At 46.1% G+C, this 10027-nt stretch overlaps 1 long non-coding RNA gene across 2 annotated transcripts; it reads right to left on the bottom strand.

Annotated features, from left to right (window-relative positions):
• Nucleotides 1-257: 257 nt before the first annotated feature.
• On the bottom strand, nt 258-3311 carry LOC142803116 (uncharacterized). Of its 2 annotated transcripts, XR_012893999.1 has the most exons (4): nt 2928-3311; nt 2769-2868; nt 2250-2404; nt 258-1812 (listed from the first exon to the last, which is right to left on the bottom strand). It is a non-coding gene; the product is annotated as an uncharacterized LOC142803116 (long non-coding RNA). The 2 variants fall into 2 exon arrangements; XR_012893998.1 differs by lacking the exon at nt 258-1812 and having other exon boundaries at nt 1933-2404.
• Nucleotides 3312-10027: the final 6716 nt, after the last annotated feature.

Genomic DNA, 10027 nt, shown 5'->3' with positions numbered 1-10027 from the left:
CTGCTTGCAGCACTTTCGAACGATGCTCTACAACCCCGATCGGGCAGCGCAAATCATCTATGCTTGCTTTGCTCTCCACAACATTGCGTTGCATGCAGGCGACTGGACCTTGGACGAGTATGTCGTGGACATGCCACCAGCTGAGGATGACGATGGAGAGCCAAGGGGGAGCCATATGCTCACACCACGCAACGTGCTGCTCAGAGACGGCAGCAGCGCTGTCTTGGACCTTTTTTGAAGTACACAGGAACAGTGAGTTTTCATGTTTTCATATCCCACACATAATTTATTTACACTGATTCTAGTGCATCTAGACATGAAAGGGCTGTGTTTGCCACATTTGAATACACAGAGTACTTACTTGTGCTTCAATATGAAGCAAGGTGGCAATGTCAAAATGCTGCATTTTCTTTAAGTGGCACATGAAATATGCAACAGAAACATCCTTTTCCATAATAGCGATCACAGTCACAACAGACTAGATTGGAGCAAGCATATATGAGCGGCACTCTGTGCTGAATGTTGCTATCACAAAATTGTGCGAACAATGCAGCAACGTCTCAAAATTCTTTTCACCAGAACGCATAAAAATCGAGATTCCATTAAAAACATGTTGTATGAACACATGATACATAAGTCCATATCTTGTCATAGTGACTGACTACAAGCATTCAATTGTGCACGCCAGGCTTGACGAGCAATTGTGCTTGTCAAGTTGTGCTGTTTTTTTTTGCTCATTGTCCTAAACATTGTGTGAATGTTAAAATAACATTTATTTGAATTCACGACTGCAGTCATGCTGCAATGCTAAAAAATATGCAAATCAAGACGGCAAACAACAGGCGAGTTGTTTTGATAACATACAGCATGAATAATTCCCTCAGCCATCTCGCGGCTCCCAAGCCATACCACGTTCGAAATTTATTCCCGCAAAGAGTCGTTTACAACGAAAACTAGATGAAATCAATCGCTGGCATGTTGCTGTGATGACCATTTTCCTCTGTAAAACTGTGCGAGATGACCACTTACTAGCTTAGCGCTCCCAAACAAGATGCGAGATGACCACTTACTAGCTTAGCGCTCCCAAACAAGATTCGGAATGTAGTTGTTGCATCTTAGCCTCATTGTGCTGAAATGAAAATATCACAGTGTGATGCAAAAAGATATCACATTACTACACTATGTGGTAATGCTGAATAAAAATCACAGTGAGCTAGAAAACACAGTGGGACAATACAAATATCAAAGAAACATTAACAGAAAATGTCAACTATACATTCGTGGTCTCCGTGTGAATGACTGGACACCTTTGAAATGTGGGTAAAAAACACTGCCACTAGAACAGCTCGAACATACATTGAGAAATGCATATATCGAACATAAAAAATGCTGCACTCCTTATACAAAGTAAATGCTAACCTAAATCTAGTAATATGTACTAAATGCAAACAAAAAATGAATAAAATAGAACATGAACAGCAACACGTAAACATATCAAAAACACTAAACCAATTATGAATGATAAAAAGTTGAAAACATGGCGAAAAACAAACTAAACTATGTATATGTCTCCAGAACATGAACAGCAGCACCTAAACACATTGAAACCGACAAATCTATAATGAATGATGACAAGAAAAAACATTGAACACATGACGAAAAATTAAACTAAACTACGTATCCCTTTCTCGCAGAAAGCCCTCAGCCATGGCCAGTGCCCTCCTGCACCGCTGCCGCTTTCTCCTGTGCCGCTGCCACACGCCGTTCTGCAGGAGCGATGCGGGTGGTTGATTTTTTCATCTCCCGCAGCACCTGCGATGAATCATCATGGTGTAAATGTTTAAGTGAGCTGCCGGTAAACCCTTAACCATCTCGTGGCTGGAAGCTGCTGCTGCTGCCAAGAATTGCAACGGGCATAACAACTTCCCCTCAGTTGAAGATCAACTGGCCTGATGGCATCCTTTGAAAGTGGGAAGCTTTGTGTACAAGCTATGCCCTCCTCGTGTGGACCTACAAACATTTGTTGAAACTGCTCTTTATTAATGTCCTCAAATGCATCTCTCACCATGAAAGAGCCCCAGGGCTAACTAACCTTTTGCCCGGCAGTTTATCATTGCAGATACCCGATACCATGCCCTCAATACAATGCATGGTTCTTGTTTACAGCCCAAGTTGGTTTCAGTCATCATAATAGAACATGGAGAATGCTTATGCCCCTTATGTAAAATGTAAACAAAGGGTCTACTCACCTTGAGCACCTTGTCGCCCTGCTCAAGGTTCCAGTCCTGCACTCAATAAAGCACTAAGTTCTCAGATGCTTGCGTGTTACTGTGTCACTGCCATCTACAGCCGCTTCAGTGGCCTCCACATCCATTTCCACTGCAGCAGTGGGAACATTCGCCTGCTGGAAAGTGTAGTAAGCATGATTTTTCAGAAAGTGGGTATTCGTTACTCTAGCTATTTTGCAACCTTAAGTACTAAACATCTGCGGAAATGTTCTGCAGCAATTCAGTGGTCATTGATGTCATGTATTACCATTTTAGTGCATGCACTTGCCCGCAGTCATTGCGTGTTTTATGATAAATTAATACCCCTTGTACTGCAAGAGCTGCAAACTGAGATTTTAGTTAAACCTACCCACTTTTGATTACTTTCTCGTGCGCTTTATTCCCGTTTAACAAGGTTCCTCTAAAGGCACCCCTTCAGATATCAAACTCTGTCATGGTACCGCTCAGGAACCCGTGATACTGCGGCGGCAGAGTGCTTACCTGTTGATAGGTGAGACCAAAAACGCCACTGAAGCGTGTCATCCCAGTCAACTGTAGAACCTGGCCGCGGAAGCCAGGCAGCCAACCCCATACAGTGCCCCTGAAAATATACACTAATGTCACAGAACATAATGTCCGTGCCATTCGACGGTCACTTACGTTTGTGCGTCTCTGATGGCGGCGGTGTCACGGCGGGCCTCGCGCACCGGCCTGCGCCACCAAGCCTGTCATTCCTGCGCAGGCACTTCGTGGTTCAGCGCGTCGCTGAGCTCTTGCCACAGCCGCCACCGGTCGGTGATGGTGACGCCGTGCCGCAGCTCGATGGCATTCGCCACGAGCTGGGGATGTTCATCCATAAAGGCGAGCACCAGCGCGCGCTGAGCCTCGGATAACGCCGATGAGCCGCTGCTGCTGTTGACTACTGGTACAGTTGACGTCCGCCACGATTGCGCTCGACTGAGCCAACAACTTCGAAAGTTGCGCTGTTTAGGTTTGTATAGTGGAGGAGATATGAAAACAGTAACTGCTTGAAACGGGGTTGTATTTAGCGCCACCACGTACCGTCCCGCTAAATTTAGCTTTATTTCATAACAACAACAAGAAAAATACGTTTATATTGTGCCGTATTCCTTAATAAACGTTTGAAAACTTGTGCCAACACAATTTGATGATGATCAATAGTAATTAAACATTTTTCAACACGTTAAAAACACTTTTCACTTTGCTATACGGTCCCCAAGTCCACGTCAAAATGATGACGCGAGGCTTCATTTCGCTCATTGGCTGTTCACTTCCCTTCATCCTCGCGACCGTTGCGGACCGCCCATTTTTTGACGTCACCGACAGACCGCCTCCGTCCGGATTTGGAATTTTTACATAATTGCGCCACAGATTTCGGTGCCGCTTGCACACAGGATACCTGGTGAGTTTGACTCGCTCCGTTTCGACAAGCGTCTGCTTTGTGCCCAGTCTGACCACACTTGAAACATTTTACTACCGTAGGGCTCGTAAAGATCGTTCGACAGTTTTTCGCGCGATGACCCACTCGGTTGCACAGAAAGCATCGCGGAATGCTCTCTGGTGCACGCTTCTTTTCTTCGGGAGCCAATTTCTTCGAATCATCGGGACACTCCTTCTTGACTTTGGCCAAATTAGTTCTACCTTGCGCTTCCAAGAATTGATCAGCCAATTCAAGCATTCCTTCAAGTGACTCAGCCTTCCTCTCTTTCAAGTACAGCGACAGGCTTGGGTGGCAACTAGTAAGAAATTGTTCTCTAATTAGGAGCTCTCTAAGTTCATCGTACTCCTGCGCTGTCCCTGAAAGTTCAATCCATCTGTCGAAATAATGACAAAGTCGGGCGGCATACTGCGTAGCCGTCTCACCATCAGCTGGCTTTCCTGTCCGAAATCTGTCCCGGAATCCTTCTACAGTAAATCTAAATCGCTTCAGCAAAGCAGCTTTCACCTTTGCATAGTTGGCTGCATCGGTCGGCGTCAGCCTACCGTACACACTGAGCGCTTCACCACTCAAGCAAGTACTCAAAGCAGTTGCCCATTGATGTTCCGGCCAATTCTGGCTCTTCGCAATCGTCTCAAATCTGTGAAGGTACGCGTCAAGGTCGTCCTTCCTCTCATCAAACGCTACGAGCAGCTTGCTTGGGTTCAAGCGGAAGCCGTGATCTTCCCGTTCGCTGCTTTCAACTCTAGCTTGGCCGGGAGTTTCGCTTCGCTGTTGCAAACGGAGCCGCTCGAGTTTCATCTCGTGCTGCCGCTGCCGTTCCCTTTCAGCCATCTCCGCTTCTCTTTCTTCTCTCGCCCTTTCGGCTGCCAACTTTTCTCTCTCCAGCTCCGCTTCTTTTTCCGCTTTGGCTCTTTCGACCGCCAACCTCTCTCGTTCCAACTCAGCTGTTTTTTCGTCCTTGGCTCTCTCAGCTGCCAACCTTTCTCTCTCCACCGCCTCTTTCTCCTTCTGGCTTACCCATTTCCGTAGTTCGGCGCCGGAAAGACCCATCTTCTCACCAAGCGTAACTAACTTTTCGAGATCCATTGTGTCTCACAACTCGCAAATAAAACCTTGCCGCGTGCAAAAAGTATCTGCCTAAATCAGTCTATCGGAACACTCCCCTGCACTCGTTAACGAGAACACAGAGAAACCACAAAATCGTTCCGATAGCACTATCAACAACTCGAGGCTCTTACTTACTACTTTGGACACACTGCGCACCAAAAGGTCCTGTCGCGGACGCCAGATTAATTGTCACACAAGTCCCGCTAATTAGGGAAGCAATCGCCGGGCTAATTCCAAGGGTCGAAGTATCGGCCCCCCGAACCGCACCACGAAAGCGTGGACAATTTAGAAGTGGTCCTTTTTGGCGCGCCAGCGGACGCCGGCTGTGGTCCAAAGAACAAGTCAGAGCCGAGAGATGATAACCAAACAAAATTATATTCTCATTAACGGCAGATCAAAAACAATACACACGTATGCACACTCCACAATAGTTACATACAATACGTCACCAATCAAACAACGTACTACACAGTACAATCAGCCACACTCAAAACAACGGACATAGACAACGAACGGTACGCTCTACAATGCAGTCGCATGCATTGAACAACCAAGACACTTAAGGACTAAAGAGATATAAAACATATTCAGTCCAAAGTCCTTGGAACAAAAGTCTGAATGATACTCTTCCGAGAATCACTCACTCAAAGTCCAGCGTTGTTGTCGTTCCGCGCCCTCGAAGTTTCTCTTCCAGGAAACCTCCCGTCTTCAATAGGCCACTCTCCAAGCTTCAAACTTCTTCGCCCGAACACGTCGGCTTCACACACGCAGCTGTTGCCACACGTCCTCGCTCGATAGCGGTAGGCACACGCTCTTGCCTGTAGCTCGAGCTTTCACCCCTCAGGTGGAAATCCTCTTCATCTCCGGCTTCGTCCCTACGGACCAAAACCTTCGCCGACTACACGGCGGAATCCCTACGCGCTCTGGCGTTAACTTCCGTCTCTTCCTGATCTCTCATCTCGGCTGCTCGGTTAAATACCTTGCGCGCGGCATTCCAGACGGTTCTCGTCCTTTCGTCGGCGCGATACGCAGCGAAAGCTGGGAAGAGGGCGAGACGGTTGGAATGCCCTCCCCGGCCGATGAGTCAACTCGGTATGACCACGCCCCTTTCGTTCTGGAAAAATCGAGTGCTTGCTCAGCCGCCGTTGTGGGGTGAGGAGGTTCGTCGATGAAGCCACGCTTCTACGGGAAGAGCGCGCGCCCGGGGAGCCTTGGCCGTGTGTTTTCTTTTTCTTTCCCTTTTTTTTCTTTTGACTTCGCGGCGTTTCTCTCGCCCGTTATCGCAAGAATTTGGTGGCGCGCCCATTTTTAGCGCTCGTTCTGTGACAACGTGTCATGATTTTCATGTTATGACTAGTCAAATATGTTCTTCATACGGTCATGTTATGGCATACCAAGTTTGGTATTAATACCATTATCGAAACGGCCAGGAGATCTAAATATCGTAGGTGGCTAGAGATAGATAGATAGATAGATAGATAGATAGATAGATAGATAGATAGATAGATAGATAGATAGATAGATAGATAGATAGATAGATAGATAGATAGATAGATAGATAGATAGATAGATAGATAGATAGATAGATAGATAGATAGATAGATAGATAGATAGATAGATAGATAGATACGCTCAAGTCGCCGAAGTTCGCTAAGAAATGCTAAGAGAGACAATATTGTGCGTGCCCGCTGCCACTCGTATTCAGATGTGGTCGCACATGGTAACTTGGTCAAATGGTTCAATCGAAGACACCAAATTTCATTTTCGCTTCAAGCGATACAATTTAGCAATGACAGCAAGTGGCCGAAGCTAAATGATGACGCATTAAGAAGTTTTACAGCACGATCATGTGGCATTTGGGGAATTCCCTTTGTATATAGAATTAAGTGGATAGAATGAAAACAGAACTAAGTGGTCCATCATTTTATAAGCAAAGATCTGGCAAGGAATTACGTTCATTTTTCACGTGTTATTATATATCTCCATTGTATAGTTTGAGCAGTGCATCGTACACTCAAAGCACATCCTGGAGTTCCAAAAGATGGGTGCACACCATCCAACACTTGTGCGTGAATTCAGCCTACATTCTTCCTTCATCAATTACCACATGAATTTTTTTTTCGTGCTTTCATTAGCACATCTGTACATATTGTTCCCGATTGGTTTTTTGAGAAGATAAAACGGCGTAAAATATTTCTATGTTACAATATATTTGTTTGTAGCATAACTGCCTCTTTAGATAAATGATAAAGCCTTTTACGGGGAGCCCACAAAATACCCTTTTGTTTACTACCTTTTCGTTTGGCGCCTTGTTATATTGGAGTGAGCGACGGCATATTTTTAATCTTCCTGTAACGGAAAAACGTCGGGCGAAAATAGCACATCAGACATAATGTTAATGGTCTTGTTAATAAGGCACTGCACACCTGTAAATGGTGGAGGTGCTGCGTATCGATCCCAGTATAGCTAGATTGTATAGAAATTAACGGAGCTTTATACTTTTTACGCGGTACCCCAACCGGTGTTCTTTCTGTGGCAGACAACCACCACTATACCATTCGACCTGGCACTGCCCCAAACTACCCGGACACTCAACCTTTCACCTTCCCGAAGGAAAGACGCTTTTTCCAGCACAGCGTTCGACCACCAGCGAAGACTGATTGAATGAGACAGCCGAAAAGATGCAGGTATACTGGGGTTCTGGGCTGAGTGTGCCATTCTCTGTAACTACACGAGAAGAAAACGTAGTTTTCTATTGTTTTCCAGTACTGTTGCTGCTGCTGCTGTTGCTACTACTACTACTACTACTACTACTACTACTACACTACTACTACTACTACTACTACTACTATCACTACCACGTACCCTCTTCAGAAAACCGGAGATAATTGAAATTAGCACCATTTTGCGCTAGCGTAAGTGCAAAAGTACGCCCCCCTCCCTTTCTCCTTAACACGAAACGTCATGGTGAACAGCTGTCACACCTGTCCCGTTTATTAGGGAGGCGATCGCCGGGCTAATTCCAAGAGCCGAAGTATCGGCCCCCCGAACCGCACCACGAAAGCGTGGACAATTTAGAAGTGGTTCTTATTGGTGCGCCAGCGGACGCCGGCTGTGGCCCAAAGAACAAGACAGAGCCGAGAGTTGATAAACAAACAAATTATATTCTCAATAATGGCAGATCGAAAATAATACACAAAAATGCACACTCCACACTAGTTACATACAATATGTCACCAATCAAACCAATCAATCAACGTACTACACAATACAATCAGCCACACTCAAAACAACGGACACAGACAACAATACGCACTACAATGCAGTCGCATGCATTGAAAAACCAAGACACTTAAGGACTAAAGCGATAGAAAACCTATTCAGTCCAAAGTTCTTGGAACCAAAGTCTAGATGATACTCTTCCGAGAATCACTCACTCAAAGTCCAGCGTTGTTGTCGTTCCGCAGCCCTCGATGTTTCTCTTCCAGGAAACCTCGCCGGAGTTTCTCTTCCAGGAAAACTCCCGTCTTCAATAGGCCACTCTTCCAACTTCAAACTTCTTCGCCGGAAATCTGTCGGCTTCACACACGCAGCTGTTGCCCGCGTCTTCGCTCGATAGCGATAAACCCACGCTCTTGCCTGTAGCTCGAGCCGTCCCTACGGACCAAAACTTCGCCGACTACACGGCGGAATCTCTACGCACTCTGGCGCTCACTTCCGTCTCCTCCTGTTCTGTCACTACGGGCAGAACCTTCGCCGACTCCACGGCGGAATCCCTTCGCACTCTGGCGCAACTTCCGTCTTCTCCTGATTTCTCGTCTCGGCTGCTCGGTTAAATACCTTGCGCGCGACTTTCCAGATGTTTCTCGTCATTTCGTCGGCGCGATACGCAGCGAAGGCTGGGGAGAGGCACGAGACGGTTCGACTGCCCTCTCCCGAGGATGATTCACTCGGTCTGACCCCGCCTTCTTCGTTCTAGAAAAAATCGCGGTCTTGCTGGGCCGCCGATGTGGGGTGAGGAAGATCGTCTGCGAAGCCGTGCTTCTGCGGGGAGAGCGCGCGCCCGGGAGCCCTGGATGTTTGCTTTCTTATTTTTTTTCTTTTTACCTCGCGGCGTTTCTGCCGCCCGTTATCGCAAGGATTTGGCGGCGCGCTCTTGTTTAGCGCTCGTTCTGTGACAACAGCTAAGATATCCTGCCTGCCCTGTTTCTTCGCATTTGCGTATTTTAGGGCTTGCTCGGAATGATGAAGCTGATAGACGCGCTAGTCCAAGCATCTGTAATTGCGCAATCACAGTAATACTACGCGAAGAATATCCTCTTGACTCAGTCGGTACACATACGTGGAGACCTCATTGCACATTGTTTTTTGTGAAATGTTTAGCAGCCAGAGTAGACTCGTTTCCGATGATTTCTAGTTTTAGAGTGCAGAATATAAGCGTCCGCTCTTGTGTTGAGCGGCATCGCCGTCGCCGTCAGTGGCGTAACTTATAGACACGAAAAACTAAAATAGCAAAATATTGCCCGGTATGGAATAAGGTTTGTACCCACGCGCTCTGCGTATATATTATGATTTATAGCGTACTTCGATACCTCCAGGAAAGTCAGATCTTCAAGTACGGTTGGCCTTGCCCCTACACAACGCTGCGCTCAGTATTCACATTAGTGAGTATCGCCATCATCGGTGTTTTTTTTTTTCACTTGTGATTTTCAAGGTGACAACCCCTGTGGCTATGTATGCACGAGACCCGCGGAGGAGCTTGCGGAAACTTGCGGAGATTGCAAGGTGATTGCAAGATTAGGAAAATCAAAAAATTTTAGTCGTACGAGAAGATAAATAATAAAACAAATAAATATTTTTATGAATAAAGTAATTAAAAAGGTGTTAGGCTCATAGTCAGTTGACTCACATCCTCGTCTGTCACGTCAAAATTGTTATAGCCACGTATTCTTTAATTAAAAAAAACACTCTCTAATTGCTGTTATCATTATATACGCCTGCACCGGAAGAAGCTCTGTCACAACAGCAACTTTTCTGGAAACGTCCGATGCCGTGTCATGGCTGGCTGTGCATTTTGCAGCGACACTAAGGCTTCGGACGCAAGATAGTGAATGTAAACAGCACAGACTAGTATACAAGCATGATTCTAAATGCAAACGTCAATTTATTGACAACTCGTTGGACTAATATA

Source organism: Rhipicephalus microplus, chromosome 1 (assembly GCF_043290135.1).
Source record: "Rhipicephalus microplus isolate Deutch F79 chromosome 1, USDA_Rmic, whole genome shotgun sequence".
In the NCBI taxonomy this organism is placed as follows: Eukaryota; Metazoa; Arthropoda; class Arachnida; order Ixodida; family Ixodidae; genus Rhipicephalus; species Rhipicephalus microplus.
Note: the sequence above shows the minus strand (reverse complement) of the source record. Positions and strands in the feature narration are given on the sequence as shown.